Source organism: Sinocyclocheilus grahami, unplaced genomic scaffold (assembly GCF_001515645.1).
Source record: "Sinocyclocheilus grahami isolate Dianchi unplaced genomic scaffold, SAMN03320097.WGS_v1.1 scaffold840.1, whole genome shotgun sequence".
In the NCBI taxonomy this organism is placed as follows: domain Eukaryota; kingdom Metazoa; phylum Chordata; class Actinopteri; order Cypriniformes; family Cyprinidae; genus Sinocyclocheilus; species Sinocyclocheilus grahami.
Window position 1 is genome coordinate 434840 of NW_015506019.1, and position 20471 is coordinate 455310.

The window sequence follows — 20471 nt, forward strand, 5'->3', positions numbered from 1 at the left end:
TTTTTTTTACCAATGTTACCTGACAATACAGTTTTGTGTAAAGAGGTAAAAGGTCTGTAGGATAGACTGATAATCAATTTAACCATTATGTATTTCTTATATTCACTTTTCAACTTTAATCGGTCATCAGTTCTTTTATATCAGGTTGGTGATAAATGGCAAATTTGTGGGATCTCTGAAGAATAACACCTAACAACAATTCACAGGTAAAACAGTATGAAAAGTGTAGCCTATAAGATTATGAAAAGAATCCTTATTGGTCATAATGCAATATTGGCCCATCTCTGTCTATAAAATAATTGCATGCCATATCTATCATGTCCATGCTATCTAACATGAATTAAGCTGATGGATGATTTTTAGGAAAACTCTGCTCTGATTTGGCATGTGGCCAGTGATGCTATTATTAAAATTAAGCAGCTATTAGTTATGACGGAAAATCATTCTCCAGATCTACTCTGAGAGAGATTCATTAGTGAAGAACAATAATTCGACTGTATTTGAAAGTAGAAAACCTGCTGCACCGCGTCCTCCAGCTTCTGCTGCGTGTCCTCCATCAGTTCCTCCTCCACCTCTCTGAACATATCGCTCAGCGGCGTTTGTCCTTCTTCTACATTTGTTACCATGTTTGAAATGATGTCCATGTCTGTTTTGGATATTTCGGGGACAATTCCATAGACGATGGCCAGGCACAGGCTGAATCCGAGCAGAAACATGTTGACAGCGCGGCTGGTCTCTGAACAGTGCGCGTCGCGACGCGTGCTATCAGAGGAGCTCCAGCTGCGCGAGGCGGGGCGGTGCGATGCGATGCGCATCCACACAAACACAAACCTCTTTGTACTGCATCTCTGGCTATACATATTTACTGCAAATGCCAGACATTCAGTGACTGTACGCGAATTTGACATGCAAATCAACTGTGACGCACAATTATAGTCGCCTATATTTTATTTATTTAATTCACAACTGGTTGTATTCCGTTTTTCTTAGTTTGCTGCATTTATTCTATATTTATTTGTGTTTACCTGGATATAGGCCTCTTTTTATGCAATACATAAAACATTTTATTATGTCTTCTTTTCTCAGGCGCACTCATTATTTGTCCCCTTATTAACTTTTTTTTTTAAAGGGGTCATATGATGCTTTTTTAAAGATCATTTGGCTGCTTCAACACTAACTGCGGTTACTGAAACCACGCCTTCTTTCTTTGCGTGAACATTTGGGCCGCATTATGCTAATATTTCCACATAGTGAGGTAGATATGTGGGGGCGTGTTAGAACGAGCAGTTTTAGGGGGGTGTGGCAGAGTCTTACCTTTGATAAAGAATATCTCTTTGGTTTTGAGACTTTAGTCTTTGCAACTTCAGGGATCTTATCTATGCACAATCAGCTTGTAACACTCCAAAGAGAAAGGAAAACTTGAAATCGCATCATATGACCCCTTAAATAATGTTCATGAGCAAATTAAGGCTTTGCAGAAAACTTTTGGCTTGCTGCGTGTGCATGGAAAAAAGTCACATTGGCCGAAATAGCAATGTTTAACAATAACGTAAACATAAGCAAGTCTTTTAAACCTTTTGATGTTAGCTATATTTGACCAAAGAAACATATGAGAGCATTGATGTAAAGTCGACAGATGTATGATTTTGTTTGCACTACTTTTTAACGAATCAATCTATTTAAAAAAACAACACTTTTTAACGAATCAATTCGTGATTCATGACTGACTGAGAATAGCCTATACGCTTCAGAAGACTCGAATCACCGAATGAATCAAAATCACCACTACTACATTGCATTAAAAAAATAATTGTTCTGTTCAGTTAAGTTCTGTTTCTGGTTCTCACAACCTGATCCCCCCCTATTTTTATGGCCAGTCATTTGAACTGAAGAACGAATCAGTCCAATTAGTGAATGAATAATTTAATCACAGATCCGATTTACGGCGAGACACTCCAGGTGAATAGGGTAAAAAAACAACAACTAATAGTCATGGCCTTACTTACCCAGCTGTTTGATTACATTGATAATTGCAAACATTTTTGTATTACATGTTTTCTAAAATGTTAGGTTTAAATATGCAAATGAGCCATTATTTAATGAAATATGGGCTAATTTGCATACATTTCTAGTACAAACTTCTAAACACTGGACTATGTCAGTTTCAAAATACTTGTTTAATTTTTTTGACAAGTTTTTACAGAGGGAATTTTGGGTATTTCATTTTTGTCACTCCTTAATTCAGAAAATGCTTAGAACGGATAGAAAACAGTATATTTTCACAATTTTGGAAGGAATAAAATGTTGTATATAATCAAGCAAAATATATATGAACAAATCCCTCTGTAACAAACCTTCAGGATATTTACAGGAATAAAAATGTAAAGTTTGGTGTGTGTAAGTGCTACTGAAGTGGAGGTTTGTGGCTCAGTGTAGGAGAACAAACTCATTTTGAGATAACGGCCTTTAAAAATATGTATTGTAATTGAAATCTATTGACACAAATAGATAAATTGCTATAAAAGAAACACTTACCAGTGTCTTTTGGATGTTTTCTTTCCACTAGTCTGAAAAAACACGTTATGAAAAACCAAAAAGCCCAAAATCTCAAATTTGACAGGTGCATGAAAAAACAGTGTTTTTGCCTGCAGTGTCTCCCCTTAAAATAAGTATTCGTTTCGAACTTTCATGAACGTAATTAATAGCCTACAAAATCTAAAGCTGTTCCTTCCCTGAGTCCACCAATGGTTGTGAAGTCATCAGCCTCAATGGTGTTGAAATTGCCACAAAGACCTGTAAATGGATTTGTTATTAACAAAAGCAGTCGAGGACAGAATTAAATGTGATAACATGAAGGAAATCCCACAGAAAGCCTTAGATAAAGATATACATGCATATTTATTCGTGGCCTAATGGTTAGAGAGGCGGACTCGTAACCCAAAGGTTGCGGGTTCGAGTCTCATACCGGCAGGATTTGTAGGTGGGGGGGGGTGAAGGGAGAGCCAATGCCAATAACAGACCTGTAAATGGATTTGTTATTAACAAAAGCAGTCGAGGACAGAATTAAATGTGATAACATGAAGGAAATCCCACAGAAAGCCTTAGATAAAGATATACATATAGGGGAAGTCGTGGCCTAATGGTTAGAGAGGCGGACTCGTAACCCAAAGGTTGCGGGTTCGAGTCTCATACCGGCAGGATTTGTAGGTGGGGGGGAGTGAATGTACAGCTAATGCCAATACCACGACTGAGGTGCCTTTGAGCAAGGCACTGAACCCTTAACTGCTCCCTGGATGCTGCAGTAAAAAATGGCTGTCCACTGCTCCGGGTGTGTGTGCACTTTGGCTGGGATAAATGCAGAGCACTAATTCCGAGGATGGGTCACCATACTTGGCCACATGTCACTTCACTTTCATATTTAATAAATATTGCTGCTTTTATTCAGAGTATTACATGAGAGGATTAAAGATAAGAGGTCTGTTTCTCCTTGGTGCACTGAATTGACTGTGATGTAAAGTTGCATTAATGGCACAAGCTGGATCTCTAGACGAAGCCCAATCAAATGGGCTTGAAAATGCTCACATCAGCTGAAAATCAAATAATAATATATAATTGCATACATTGGTAATCAGTAATAAAGCAGAAATCAAGCAGTTTTTGTATAAGCGATGTCCATGCTAACTTTTTTTCTGAACAATTATTCAAATGCACCTACACTATTTGAAATAAAGATTTCACGTTTCCCTGCATTCACCAAATGACCTTCCTCTGAAATGAAAGTTACACTAACATAGGTTATTCTCCAGTGTCACCCCGGTATAATATCTCTGTGGAATCACCGGTTGTAAAAATAAAACAAAAAAGTCCAAAATCCGTTTATTACAAAAACTGATTCAGTACTGGTATGCTTAAAAGTGTTGGTTTTATTATTATTATTAATAAAAAATATATATTAAAAAATTTCCCTTCTTGTATTTGTTGATTTGCCTACCTGTAAAAAGTGACATCTGGGCAATTATTCTGTTGACCTCAATATTTCCACTGGAATCCACCTGTATGCAAGGGAATAAAAAAATGTAATAAAATAAAAAAATCAATGAATGTTTTCTGTTTGCAAATGTTTAAGACATGAAGATTTAATATAAATGGCAGTGACATGAAAAGTGAGGAGCAGTTTCGTCAAGTTATGATAAAAGGCTGTTTTGGAAAACGTTAACTGTTTCATTTTTTTCAGTTCTTTTTAGTACTTACATTAGTTCCATCTAACAATGCCAGCGTTACTGACTTCAAACAGGTTTCAGTTTCAGTCACACCACATTTCACCAGGTCTCCTTGAACTGTGAATCCTGTGCCTGTGCATTGCTATTGAAAAAGAAAGAAAAATGGACAAGGTTAATTGACTTAACAAATCCATCTTTAAGATTACACTTCACTACCTGGCCAAGCTGTGATCCAGGAAGTCGGGGATAAAGTTTTGCACGGCATTCAATTCCTTGTGGTATTGAGCCGGTGGTTGAATAGGTGTCAGTGATGATTTTGACTGGTATAAGTTTACTGCCTTCAGGACCTTTTGTTGGTCTACCAAAATTCAACCATTTTGACCACTGACAAGTGCATGGCGGGGAAGGAGTAAGCAGGGGTGGTTTTGATGTCTTGTAGAAGTTGCTGAAGGTGTACTTGAAATTGTGGTTGTTGTTAAACCTGACAAAACATCGAAGGAGTTGTTGGTGTCGGTGTGGAGTTGTCACATTTTCCATGGCAGCATAATACCCTGATATTATAATCAAAGCATTGCTGTGTGATATCTTGATTTTTGTTCAAACACAGGAGCCCATCTTTTGCATTACAAATATAACAACCTGTCCAAGCTGCAAAAGAGAATGTCGAGGATAATGTTTTGCATGGCATTCCACCTTCTTTGGGGCTGAACAGAGGGACGGATAGGTATCTGTTATTGTATATTACACACTCTTGGTGGACCATACTTTCTGGGCACGGATGTGCTGCAACATACAAAAAAGAGGACATGCTATTCAGAGAGCATCAATTAAAAAAAAAGAATACAAAACTACAAGAAGAGACTATAGCAAGTTAGCAACCATAGGCCATGATCTAGATAGTCTAATGGTAAGACAAACATTTGCAAAGGACTAAAAAATGATGCACTTAATGACGAAAGGCATACTTACGGCAAAATGTTCACTTCAGGCTTTCCTCCCTGCGTGTACACACTGCCTTGAGTAGGACAGAAGGATCCAGAGGTGCCGTTGTAATGGCACAGGTCTTTCATGCAAACTTGGACAAATGAATCAATGCATGGACACCCGACCTCTGCAATCACTGAACACTGAACCGGAGAAGATATCACGGCAGAAATTCTGTGGGGAGTGAGAAGTCATACGGAGTCACATAAAATTATAACCAACAAACCAGTAAAATAATTACTGCTACAGCTACAAATGATGAAACCACTAATAATGATAATTCCAAAGGCTCCATGCTTCTGATATAAACCCATTCACATTCAAATGCATTTTTAAAAAAAAATGTAAATTGATTTACTAAACACAAATATATGTACCTGTGACTTGAACCCTGGATATCCTACATATAATATGTGATTCATAATATTAACTCAAGCTGTATGGGGCCCAATACAATGCACATAGCATAGTTTTTACGTTTTATGTTGCCACCTTATGCTAAAATGCTTTATTTATTTATTTTCAGAAGTATTAATCTTATTTAATAAATGGTGGGTAAAATGTGTAGTTTGGGACAAAAGGGACAACGAGTATGAACCAAACATCTTTAAGCAATGCAATTTCTGGACTGTAAGTGTGGGGTCTCTATGCATAAAAGTCTCTGCTAAATGACCACTTTTGTGCTTATGTTCATGATTTTTTTAACACTACCACAATACACGTGCTAAACCTAAATTCGCCACCCACTCCCAATTTCCTTGGACGCCCATAATTGACAAAAAAAAAAAAAAAAACTGAGAATACGCTTCAGAAGACTCGAATCACTGAATGTAACACTGAATCGTGAAGCGATTCAAAAACTCTTTTAATCACCCATTAATATATTTTACATCAGCTGTTGCCTTGCGTTAACCAGTTTTTATATAAACACATGAACTCATGTTGGGCAAACTGCGTGTTTTATCCACTGGGTGGCGCCATTGTCTACTTTGAATTGGACAACTAGAAGGAGTTCAGCGTCCAAACTTCAGCTAATACCACTGCAGGAAAGAGTTCATCGTAAACAATTAGAATAGTTAAACATGTACGCTTACGGATGGATGTTATCAGTGATTCTCTGGTTTATTGTTCACCATGTATGGTGCGTTAGCATGTATGAAAAAAAAAAGAATGAACTAGCTATCACCTATTGCATTGCTCAGGTGTTGTTCCCAACTCTGAGCCCCCCGCCAGATTATTACCCCCCTAGTATTGGAAGGTTTAGGATTATAGGCACTTAAAAGGAGGGGAGTAATAATTTGGCAGGGGGTCGAAATTGGGCACACCGGACGTCTACAGAGCGAGTGAAATGCCTTATCGTTGGATTATGTCAGCAGGTAATTTAGACCGTGATTTCATATAGATCCGTGTACACGCGAATAAACACTTAATTTAGACATTAGGCGCTGCCTCCACTCAAATACACAGAGCCAATAGGAAAACCCTACTTCGCGTGTTCTCAGACGTCATTTATTTGTTCCAGCTGTGGATGATAGCCAGTATATTTCGTCTCTTGTGAAAGAGCAGGTGAACTGATTGCGGATCTGACACACACACGCCTGCAGCTACAGTCACTGACTTTCACTTCTGACTGACCGGCTGTCACACGGAGTCTAGTCGCTGTACCCGTGCCTTCAGCCCCACAAGGACATACACTGAAAAGTAAGTGCCTGCTACTTAGTTTTTACAATAGTCATTTTGAGTATTTGTAAGCCTGTATTTCGTGAGCACAGTATTTGGTGTTGAATCGCTACGGTATAGTTTCTTTTGTTGAACAGAATCATTTCTATCCATTGAGTTCAATGGCAGGTTGTTTCGGTTCAATTTAACAAAACTTTTTTTTTTTTAAGTGTGTGTGTGTGTGTTATAGTAGGCTATATATTATGAATCAGCCACCAAAACATATCGGAGTCAATAAATCTGGTTCATTTATTGATTACTTAAATTACTGATCTGTCGGCGCAGCCATCCCTGTTGAAAAAACCAGCATATGCTGGTTAGGTATGTTTTTATGCTGGTCCTTTGCTGGTTTATGCTGGTCCTTTGTCAGCACATGACCAGCATAAACCAGCAAAAGGACCAGCATAAACCAGCTTAAACCAGCAAAGGGCCGGCTTAAACCAGCAAAGGGCCGGCTTAAACCAGCAAAGGGCCGGCTTAAACCAGCAAAGGGCCGGCTTAAACCAGCAAAGGGCCGGCTTAAACCAGCAAAGGGCCGGCTTAAACCAGCAAAGGGCCGGCTTAGGACCAGCATAAACCGGCTTAAACCAGCAAAGGGCCGGCTTAAACCAGCAAAGGGCCAGCATAAACCAGCAAAGGGCCCAGCATAAACCAGCAAAGGGCCCAGCTTAAACCAGCAAAGGGCCCAGCATAAACCAGCAAAGGGCCCAGCATAAACCAGCAAAGGGCCCAGCATAAACCAGCAAAGGGCCCAGCTTAAACCAGCAAAGGGCCCAGCATAAACCAGCATCCCAGCATCAAAACATACCTAACCAGCATATGCTGTTTTTTTTCAACAGGGATAGCTGACAACTGATGTAGTATAACCGATCAGCTGTCTTGATCTCAGAAGTCAGAAAGAGCTTTATTACCAAGTATGTTTACACACACAAGGAATTTGACTTGGCGACATGAGGTTCCAGTGCAGAAGAAAGTAACATGGTGCAAACATACATGATAAATAATGCACTATATACAGAAGTAGAAATATATAGAAACAAAATCTGACATATATTTTTAGTTTATTTCATTTGAGTAAGATTAATTAAAATAGTTTAGTAGGACATGTAAAAGAGGAAGCTGCTTCTCTTCTCCTTTTCTATTCAAACGTCCGTTTGACCTGTTTTTAAATGGCATTCTTTTCATTGTTATTTAATAATCAAATGAATTGTTATTAAGAGTGCGGTTACACACTTTCAAAATGCTTGTATGTATATTACTGGACATAGAAACACCAGCAGAGGTGTGAATTCAACAGAACAAAAGAGAGAGATGAAGTAGAGACCCCAGAGGTATTTTCACACTTAAAATGTATTAATATCTTAACATTTATAACAAAATATCAAACCAAATTTTTCAGGGAAGACCGCTACGTTTGTTCAAATGGTAAAACATTATTGTTTTAACAATTGAAAAATATATATTTGGACACTTTCTTGTCAAATGTTTCTGTCAAAATCACCTTGGGGCCAGTTGGCTTTAATGTTAAAATGTGACGAGAAAAATTCTACCATCATTTGTTTGCAGATGCCATTGTGTCTCTAATGAAAAGACAACCAGACATGTGTCTAGACTTTTTGGGGCCAGTATGTAATATTAAATACAGTCATAGTTAGTTTTGCACCTTGTTGCATCACTTATTAAAAATATTATCAAGTATGAAATTGAAAGAAACAGTATTTTCATTGTTTATTGTCACTGTTATTCATTTGAGCTTTTATTTTGGACCTTCTAAGACTCATCTTAACTTTTTATTGAAAATTTAACTGCTGTTCGCTCCATCTCAAAAGAGAGAGAGAGAGGAGGAGGAGGTAGAGAGATGAATGATTGGTTGTTCTCCGTGTGAGAAAGATAATACTCCCTTTAATGTTTCTTCAAGGCATCAGTGGCTTGTTCAGTAACCTGTACTTGAACTTGTGTAAAGTTTAGTAGATTTAACACCACTCGATTTTCACACAGTCTTCTTTGTCCGGATCTCATTGAGACTTTTAGAAATCTAATCCAGACAGTGAATATTGGAAAACTGGAACTTCACCCTTTTTTGTTTGCGCTCAACCTGAAGTTTGCTATCTGGAGATGACAATCAAGCAAAATATTAAGGTTGTAACCTAACTAGTCATCTCGGTAACAAAGAACCAATGCAGAATCTTTATTTTTAAGAGTGGCGTGAATATAATACATTTTAGTGCATTCAAAGGGTCAGTTATGTCTTTTTGGAAATAACTGTATTTGCAGTAGCACATTATTATTCAAAAAAACAACAATGTAAACCTAATAAACATTAGAATGAATCACAATGTCTATTATAAGATTATGCATATCTTTATGATGCACTGTAAATACAGACTTTGAGTCTTCGTGTAGTTTAACTCTGGTGAAGGTTGTTCTGTAACTAGTCCTGTGAGATTTGTGATTCACAGGACAGCCACAAAAACCGTGTCATCTTCCTCTGTGGATGAGCAATAACTTCCTGTCTTACAAAATTGAAAACATCTCTTTCCCTCATGAGGACATGATTCGCACGTCCTAATTATAATATTGTTTATTGCAAATTAAAGCAGTTTTTTTTGTTGCTATCCTATAAATTAAGGTTAAAATAAACTAGTGCAATTAATTATGACACAATTATTACGTCAGAGCAATTCAAGCTGCAAGCACCACCTTCATGTTTTTGCAAGCTTGCATAGTTAATCAGCAAATAATAAATATGATATGATTACATTTGGAATCGCTTGACACCCCTATTACACACTCGTTGAAATCACCTCAACAGATGTGATGCAGTCCTGTTTTTACAGTCCACATAGCATTCAACACTTTGAAAGTCTGATAAACATTCATTGCATTTCTGTCCGTTTGGCTGGAACTTCCTCAATAATGGTCCGATCTGTTGGCAACTATAGTGCAGAAGTGCAGCATCCCTCTGAAGATATTGTTTGGATCCGACACTGCCAAACGCAGTCTGCCAGTTGTGTGTCCTGCACACTATTTACTCCAACACCCTCATTTGTCAGAAGTTAGTCCATGTGTTACTGTTAAATAAGGAATTTCTACTGGGGAGGTTTGCCATGTTGATGTAAGCACCGACATAGTGTGGAAAGAATGCTTTTTTTGGCAAGACATGAAACCAATCAGGTTGTATGTAAATCTGGATGTCGGGCATCTGTTAAACTTTTAAATTTGTTTTTATACTCTGATCTGTTTAAACGCTGGCCAACGATGTCCCCTTATTTGGTGTGTTCACAAAAATGGCAGTTGATGACCCTTGTTAAGCCTTTTCTACTTTGCTGTTACTGCTGTTCATTCTTGGCGTTAGTTACTTGTAGAGTTGGGGATACTTGGACTCCAACTCGAACTGCGATTTTTATTAATGAACTTGGATTTGGACGGATTTTCACTCGAACTTGACATGGACGCAGACATTTTGGAGTATATATACGATTCCACGTCATGTGTAACATGAAAGATTAAAAAAAAAAAGAAGGAAAAGCATAAAAATAAGACTTTAATAAACATCTCCCACACAAACTCAATTGGTTAAGGACTAGGACTCGACAATGTGGACTCCGAGCCAACACTAGGGATTTGAACAAACCCCTGAAACAAATAATTTAGTGTGCAACTTGTCCAGTTACATTTGTGTCAAAGCCTGTTTCCACCACTGAATAAAAAAAATAAAGTAATTGAATCTTTTAATCTCACAATTCTGACTTTTTTTTCCCTCCGAATTGCAAGACGTATATTCGCAATTGCGAAAAATAAAGTCAGAATTGTGAGAGATAAACTCGCAAATAACCCTTTACAAAGACCCCCCCCCCCCCCCCCCCCCCCCCCCACCCCCTCCCCCCCTCCCCCCCCCCCCCCCCCCTCTCTCTCTCTCCCCCTCTCTCTCTCTCTCTCTCCCCCCCTCTCTCTCTCTCAATTTAAATTTCACAAAATAACAAAGTAACACATTGAAATAAACATGACATTTTAAAATAGAAAGACTGAAATAGTATTTTTTTTTGTAAAACATACTCCAGTAATCTTTGTTTTATTTCCAACTTTGAAAAACTTTTTTTTTTACAGTGAAGAATATAAAGAAAGAGTTACAGTAAGAACTTTACATAAGGGTCAACTGACCCTTTGGAAAGACCCGCCACCCTTAGTTACTGTTGCTACGTCTAACAAGCCATGGTGCTCTCATGCCACACATTATGTTCTCACTAGGTGAAAAATACATTGTGGAGCAAAGAGGACACTGACAACGCGCTGACAGACAAGACCGAGCAAGCTACTTTTGGTATTAAACAGTCTCAGCTTTGGATTTTCTTTTTCTTTTTTTTATTTCTTTTTTTTATAAAGAAATTCAAACGGTAAATAATGTTTTGTGGCTCTTTAATGTGTCGTGACAGATCACTGCACTGTAAAAAATGACCATGAATTTAACAGTAAAAGACTGTAAAAATGCTACAGTAAAAACCTGTTAAATGGTTAACGAAAAATTCCCCTACTATACACGGTGAAAAACTGTATTGGACATTACATGTAATTTTACGGTAGTATACCGTTTTTGGAAGTGAAAAGGACCGTATAATTTACAGTGAATAACCGTAAATTGACATTCCCTGAGTTACATTTCAAATTTGATGTTTTTTTTTTTTTTTTTTTTTTTCTTATCAGTTTTGTATATTAGGTTTGTGTGTTACACCTAATGTTGTTAAATTAGTGTTTATTGCATTATTTCCGTTTCATGTGTTACCATGATGGTGTTTAGTGTTTGTGTGAATGAGACCGTGCACCTTCTAAATATGTTATTATTTAAAAGCTGCTTGTGATGGGCTTTGGTTCATCATGTGACTTTCTCATCACCACCTGCTTTTGGTGGTTATCAGTGTATTACAAAGGTACAAAACAGATTTCAGTACTTCAGTAGGTTGGTATATTAACATTATATCAGTTAATGAAATTACAGTATTTAAGTTAAAACCTAAACGTTGCTACCATATTTTTTACGGTAAAATTCCGGCAACCACAGCTGCCGGTTTTTTACCGTAAATTATGGAATTTTTTTTTTTACAGTGTGTAGCACGTGAACCGATGATCTCTTCCTCTAGTTAGAGCATGAAATAAACGCATCATAAGGTATCTTGTTTCAACTGCGGAAAGACGTCAATACACACCATTTTTCAAGTTCAAGTCCACCGACTAATCTGCTCTCCTGTCTGATTGGTTTGTCGGACTAAATGGCAGATTCTGCGTTGGTCGGATCGCCTGTCAGTCAATCTCCCAGTGAATGGTCTATTACAAGTTACAATGTCCAATTATGAGGGGGAAAAAGACTGAATATTGCGAGTTTGTCTCACAATTCTAACTTTATCACTTTTATTCAGTTGCAGAAAAAAGCTTCCATAAATTTGTGCTACAGACATTGATTACTCAAATCATGCAGCTTGTTGAGGAAAGTTAGGGTGTTACTTTTGAACTCTTTCCCCACCATTGACAGAATGATTCCCTTCCCTTCTTAGCGTTTCATGAGTCTCTGAAGATGTTCTGTTGCAAGGCCTCTCAGCACTGGATTGAAAGTGCATCTACTGGCAGCGCCATCTCAGTTGTAATTAGTGGTTTTCAGTAAAGCTTGATTTAAATACAAGTTTGGCGCTCAGGGAGTTTCTAAACTGTATAGTCGGACACGCTACATAAGCTATCATCCTAAAACAAAAGCATTATTTCACCTTGAGCTCGCCATCAGCTAGCACAGTAAAGCGTTTTAATACATCACACTCAACATAATATTTAGGCTCTCTGTGGCAACTGGATAAAAAACATGACAAGTAGCTCAGACGTCAGACTGGAGCCCTGTTTTAGATTAGACCTATGAACTTTCCTTTTCCCCTGTAAAAAACACCTTTCCATGAGTCCACGCTTCCTGTCCAGCAGTTTAGTAAAGGTCATCCAGATGGGTGAATGTGTGCAAGACTCAATTAAAAAATACAGTGAAGTCTCATTAATAAGCAGATACATATGTTTGCAGTGGCCCTTAGGATTGCATAATCTTTAGAGGAACTCACATGAACGAAGATTATGCTTTTGACTGGCTAACTGCCTGTTTGCATAACACCTTCATCACACCTAGTCTTCATCACATCAGTGTTTTCTACAGAATTCTGCTTTAATAATCAAATTAGAATTTTCTTTTTTGGATTATGCTTCATTTAGAGGGAGAACTGAGACCGAGTCTTTTTTTTTTTTTTCTTCACTACTGTCACCTGATGGAGTTTTGGTTCCTTGCCACTGTCACCTTTTGCTTGCTCAGACAATTAATATTCAGTAATATGATCAATTTAACTGCACTGACACTGGATGAGAACAAAATCTATACTAAATTGAGCTGGATAATGATACTAACACTGAAGAGCGTTATTAAATTGAGATGACATTTGAAGTGACTTGAGCTGAATAATGACTCTATTGTCTTCTGTAGAGCTGCTTTACAGCTGAAATTAAATTTGTTTAAAATTGGATGTTTAGAACATTAACATTGTTATTTCCCTGTTTATTAATGTGAAGCTGCTTTGAAACAGTCTATATAAAGCATGCATTATATAAAAAATTGTGACTTGACTGACTTGACAGAACGGAAAACTCAAGTTTAAGATAAGCATCACAAAAATGTAAATGTACAAAACTTGCTTAATTTCGAAATGCACATACTTTTTGATAGTAATGAAAACCATAGTATCATTGACGTCACCAGTGAATCAAAATGGACAATTCTTATTTGGTTTTATTTTATTACAATGTTTAAAACATCATTAATTCATGTGCTCTCGTAATCTTCAATCCAAAACTAACTTCCCCACCGCCTGCAAAGACATCTCTTGTTTGATGACGTGCACAAGCGTGAGGGCAATACAGCCTTCCTTCCAGCAAATGACAATACAATCAATTCCCAATGGACACAATAGGGGGGGGGGGGGAGTTTCATGCCAACTTTAAAAGGCCTGTTACAGGTAGCGGTTGATCTGCATGGCCATGTGTTTTTCTTTTCTCCCGGAGCACAAGACTTGTCTATTCTGAGCCTGTCTGCTCGCATATCAATTCATCTGCCTATTTCTGCCCTGCTATAATGCAAGTTGATCATCAGAGCCCATCACAGGATTCTAATGGCTGCAGTGTAAATGCGTGTCCTGACTGAGGACGTGGTTGACTCCGAGCATTTATTAGGTGTCCGAATCCAGTGCTGCCTCATGAAGTATGATGATATCCTCCAAACAACCTCAAAGGTCATTGGGATGTCACTCTGAAAATGGGATGTAAACTTTGCTAAGAAAAAAGTACACTGAGGCGACACTACGTTACAGTGATGCATTCGGAGGGTAATTCCAATCCAGGCTAATTGGAAAAACTTTGCCTGCAACATTTCTGCCAAACGCTATTACGTCGCTTCTTGCATATTTTGCGACACTTTCTAATTAAAATGTTCAGTGAGTGGCACTAAAAGCATATGCAGCTTAATCCAAAACAGATGAATGTGAATCTGGCAACTCTTACTACTTTGGTTGTTGTACATATCACAGCAGTTGTCTGGTGAGTGGCGCTAAAAGGTTGGTTATCTTTTGCATTTGAAAATAACATGCCACCTACATTAAACCTAACGGATAATATTAACAAAATCAAAAGTGAGATCAGCAAATGCATTAAGTTCTTATATCATGATTCGTACCTCAGTGCCCTGCATTGCAAGGCAATACAGTACCAGGTGAGCTACCGAGCAAGTTTACTACGTCAGAAAAACCACTCATATCTGGAGCTGGTTATGTGATGTAAATATATTAGTTTACAAATCGTGAAATATGATTGTGTATTGAGGTCATCATAGTCTCGCATAGCCAGACCTTCAGACTGAAGGTCTGGAATACATGGCAGCTTTCATTGACCAAAGCCCACCCATGAGGCCGTTTGATCGACATGTCAAACAACCAATCGCAGTTCGTTTCGTTTCAGCGTCACATTTCAGGGCGTGGAAATGTCGCCACAATAACAGACCGGTGTGTAAAACACTCTCTGACGTATTTTAAAGATTCTGTGCCGTGAACTTTAAATATTTCACATACTTTTGAAAATCCAGCGTTTAGTTGATCCTGATAAGCGCTCCTCATCACAGTTGTAAACACGACGGCTTTCTTCTTTCGTGAGAGGGTTTGGCGTCACGGCATCTTTGTTTCCAGGCGGAACGTTAAATAACGCGATACACACGTCTCCCGGAAATCCTTTTATAATTCAACCAATCTGATGACGACTTCAAAACTCCTGAAGTGTTTCCACTTGTGTGCTGTATGCATCAGACGTTCAGCCAACGTTCCGTGGGCGTGACGTCTGAGGCTGAGAATAAGGTCATCATAACATAGTATTGCTCAAAAAAAAACTTTATTAATTGATAATCGATCTGTATTAATCAATTAATAATTTTTCCAGTGAGCCTGGGTTGCGTATATTCAATGGTACTTCAAAACGTTTTGTTTTTTTCACTTTATTTTATTAATTAAGCATTTACCCCCAAATTATCATTACTGTTATGGTACATTTTTTCGTTTTTCTCAAAGTGAAAGAATGAGGCTTATAAAACCATTTGTATAATCATCTCTGCAAACAGTTATTCTCCAGAGTGCTTTGCCAAACTTACATGAGTGTCCTAAGATAAATGTCCTTCTGGAAAGGGTCAGGCAACCTCTAAGACAGCCCACAGCTGCTTTGTCTCGCACGCTCACTTCTGTGTGAATGAATGACTTTCTATGAGACGTTCACTGAGGCCACTTAGATAACACACTGTTTGTACTTCTGTGCAAGACGGCTTCCTTTTGTTTTGGCAGTCTTTCGTGAAGCAGTGTCTTTACTGGGAGCGTGTTTGCAGCGTGGGGAAAGGTTAAGCCCATGAGAGATGGTGGGAAACATTGTTTTCTGAGATTGCCATGCAGCTAACAGGCCTAATGTCTGCTTATCAGATGGGGGTTCCTTCCTGGTTTTCTTTGTATAGGGTGGCAATTAAGTCCGTTACGTTCAGCTCTCAGCTTTCCCTCTGTTTCCTCACTGACATCAGCTTCCTTTTGTTTGGTCTGATAGCTGGAAGCTCTCTACAGCAACAACAGCAAACTGCACACTTCATGTCTGGGATCTGTTTTTCTTGCAGTCATATAGCTAGCGGACTGTGTCTTGGACTCTGTCCCCTATAAAAACACATTCAAAGTTTTAATGATAATAAAGGGTGTGGACTGTGACTTAAGTTCATCAGATTGGCTCCAAACATGAAAACTAAATCAGTTTCTCATGTATGATTAGGCATGTGATTGTCTTTTTTAAATATCACTGTAAACTCTAAAGCTCAAAGTAATTAATTGTAACGAGTAGGAATAACAAGGCAGTAATTCAGTTATTCTCATTATCCGTTTGAGCCACTGTGCATGATGGGAACTGAATCAAACCATGTTAAGTGCAATCAAATTAGCTTATTCAATATTTCTCCCTCCCAGAATAAAGTTACTAACTAACTAACAGCAGTTTATTTTTTACTGATTTTAATAGTGCATTTATTTGGTCAAAATACAGCAAAGCAGTAATATTGTAAAATATTATTACAATTTAAAATTAACTGTTTATATCATGAAATGTAATTTATTCCTTTTGATGGCAAAGCTGAATTTTCATCAGTCTTCAGCATCACATGATCCTTCAGAAATCATTCTAAATAAATTCATTAAAAGCAACAGTAAAAACATCTATAATGTTACAAAAAAATCTATTTTAAATAAATGCTGTTCATTGAACTTTCTATTCATCAAAGAATCCTGAAAAAATTGATGATTTCTGTAAGATCAAGTGATGCTGGAGTAACTGGAGTAAAAATTTAGCTTTGCCATCACAGGAATAAATTTTAATTTTAAAATATTTAAAAATGGAAAACTTTTTTTTTTATTTTTTTTTTTTAAATAGCTGGTTATTTTTTAAATTATTATTTATTTATTTATTTATTTATTTATTTAAATAACTAATTGAATGCATTTGATCAAATAAATGCAGCCTTGATTAGCATAGGAGATTTTCTTTAAAAAAATAAAATAATAATAAATTAATAATCTATATATATTTTTATATTTCACGCTTATTCATAATACACAGCTTGAAATGTATGTAGAAATTGATGGTGTCTGAGGCAGAACTATTATGAATATATTTAACATCAGTGAAATTCCCATCAACACATTAAAGGGCAGACTTGATAGTATTTTAATAAGTGCACTGCCACAATTATTCCCAGTAAGGTTTTTCCCCTGTTGTGTGTGCATGCAGGGATATGTGTTTGTGGGTTAGTGCCGTCTGCCCGCAGTGGCCCTTTCCATTCTGTCAGATGGGGAAGTCATGGTAAGTCAGTCAGCACAATGCAGATTCAGCTGAAAGCGCAAACGGAGGGGACCGTGTGTGCTACCTTCCACTGCTCAAGAGGAATGCCTTTACAGATGGATCTAATAGCTGTTTTCTTCCATCCGTGAAGCCTGACATGCCAGCCGTTCAGTTATACAGTAGTTATTGACGCATTTAATTTAGCCTTCCAAGCAGACATACTAAAATGACCACACATTAGAGCTGCTATACCAAATTGTGCAGTATACAACAGAGATCAAACAATGCAATCTTTTGATTATTTGCAGGGAATAAAGAAAAAAAATGAGGGTAGTCGAACAGTTTTGAAATCATAATAAAGAAAAAGCCTGATTAAAGGATCTCAAAGAAAACCGTTAAATAGTGTGGCATAATCTATATTATTATCTTCTAGAAAATAAGCTGTGATGCAGTTTTGATGCAACCTAGTATAATTTTTTTTTTTAAATTGTCAGCCAGATCGAAGTCATGTGGTGCAACCAACAAAGTAATGTAGTAATGGATTGTAAAATGTAATGATACAACAATCCCAAAACGCTTTATTATAATTATGTGATTCAGTGTTGATATTTGTAAAAATACTTTATACCTTGAAAAAAATATATTGAAAAACCTTTTTGAAAAATACTGATTAATACGTACACTTGCATAAGGAAAATATGTAATGATTTACTTGATTGCACCACATGGCATTTTTTTGAGTTTTTAAATTTAAACATTTGTTGAGAACTGCATACAACCAACATGGATAAAATGTACAAGAACTTTGCACATGCATTTTAAATTAGATTTGTAAAACAAGTTTCCTTTTCATTATTGTGGACACTTATGTTTCATTGTTGTCAATATCACACACCCCTAGCTGTAGCACAGTTTGAGTGATCATTTCATAAAGATTTTTTTAATCCCCAGTGCATTAAGCAAGTATTACTGCATTCCGAACATACCCTTAAAACAAACAAAACAAAAAATTCAGAAGGAAGTGACGCATCTTAAAATCAGTTTAGCTCTCTTTTGGTATGCAGATCATATGATTTGATTAAGTTTTAATGCAGTGAGACCATTACATCTTAATCAGGTAGTTGCATAACACAAACCAGTACATTTTAAGGTGTTTGCAGCCTCATATTTTTCAGTTGTGTCCATTGCGTTTCCTCTGCAGAGCCTGTTCTCACAGTCATGTAAATAAGAGTGACTCTGGATGTGTGCTCTGATGCACAACTATGTTCGGCTTCTGGCTGCTGGAATGCAGTGTATGCGAGCATTAGCGCGTCTGTCTCCACTGTCTCCATAGGGAGTTCATCTAACACCGACATGACAAGAGCTGACACATCCCCTCACTTAGACCACCGCTAGCAAAACATTGTCATAAAAACACACTGGACTGAGATCTGGCCTCACTAGAACTGCCATCGTGCCTCATAATGCAGACTGAATTGTCTTTCTCACTGTAGAAGTGGATATTTGACTGCATGTTTAACAGTATTTATGATATGTATACATGGGGAACTAGAGGGAGGACTTTATGGAAGCACTGAAATATTCAGGTAACTGCAGAGATAAACCAGCATATGCTGGTTAGGTATGTTTTGATGCTGGTTTATGCTGGTCCTTTGCTGGTTTATGCTGGTTTAAACTGGTCCTTTGCTGGTTTATGCTGGTCCTTTTGCTGGTTTATGCTGGTCCTTTTGCTGGTTCTATTCCACCAAGACCTAATACTTTAACATTGTCATGTACATTACCATGCCAATCCCTCCGAGAGTTGTCATGACAGAAATATAGTTAAGTAATATCACACAAGCACACATGCTGTTTTTCCAAAATATAAGCATTATTCCAAAATGCGATACTGATTTTCTACAACAGTTCAATAAACAAGAATGCTATATAAGTTACATTTTAGACACCATTTTGTCAAAATTGACTGTTTACGCCAACGAAAATAGTTCTGAAGAAAGCCGCACCAAAGCTGTTGAGCAAGACACAGTGGTGTTTCTTTCCTGAATTAATCAATGATTCAGTGATCTATTTATAAAGACAGTCACTTGCTTCATTCCTGAATGAATCAGCTGTTTGAACAAACCATTCGAATGATTCAGTGACTCACTCATTTAGACCGTGACTTGTCAACACCTGCTTGTGGTTTTAGTTTAACAAAATGTTTTTTAATATTTACAAGCATAATTTCTTTAAAAATAAAATTAAACTCATAGCAGTTTTTATGCAGATGTAATTGCAGTGTATCTACATCTAAATTCTGATTTAGATATATCTTCTGTGCTACTTCTGCAGTGCAAAAATACTGATTTAATTTGATTGGTAACAGCCTATAGTGTTATTCTACATCTAATAAGGTTAGGAAAAAAATGCATTTGTAAACATAAAAATGCCCTTGGAAATCAATTAAAGGTGGCATACACCGTCCCTTAAGGGTGAAGTTAAAATCTGAAGGTAATTAAGTTAATTAATGGAATATAGCAGCTTGGACATTCTGCTAAATATCTCCTTTTGTGTCCTACAGAAGAAGTTATACAGTAACGATTTCTTTAAAAGAAAAGGATATAAAAAGAGCAAAATATCTGCAAATATGCTCTGTCTTTCCCTTTATACCATTAGACGCTGACTCACCACAAAATCAAAGGGATGTCCTGTCCCAAAGAAAAATGTGTTCTGGAGTAAAATGAGTCTAGTATTACAGGGCAAATCTACCCTGTCTGCTTTCAAGGCAGCTTCATATCCAAACAGAATCGGACATGATTTCATTTTCAGCACTTTGCATATTATGAGCATTTAGACATTTTGTATCTAATAAAATATTCACAGACTGCATGTGTATAATTACAGTAAAGGACTTTTCTATGTGGTGTTGTTGGGTTTATTCTTGAAAGTGTGCTTATGTATTGTGACGTCTTTAAAGTGTGTTTATTATCTTAAGGAAGTGGAGGGGCTTTGAAATCTTATAAGGGAGTTCACTAAAAATACACGCCAGCGGAGTTTGTTGCCAGGGTAGCGACGTGTCCCCAACTGCCTGCAAAAGCGCACCTCTGTCCTGTTCAGCAGGACAAAGCTGCAAGGCAAACAGTTTTTTTTTTT

The 20471-nt window shown here is 37.3% G+C and overlaps 1 protein-coding gene across 1 annotated transcript in view; it reads left to right on the forward strand.

Moving 5' to 3' along the window:
- Nucleotides 1-6605: 6605 nt before the first annotated feature.
- The window catches only part of LOC107562792 (protein-methionine sulfoxide oxidase MICAL2-like), a gene marked incomplete at its 3' end in the record, with an annotated part of 39440 nt that continues 25574 nt past the window's right edge, over nt 6606-20471 (forward strand). The window contains exon 1 of the mRNA XM_016247514.1: nt 6606-6905. The remainder of the gene's footprint in view (nt 6906-20471) is intronic.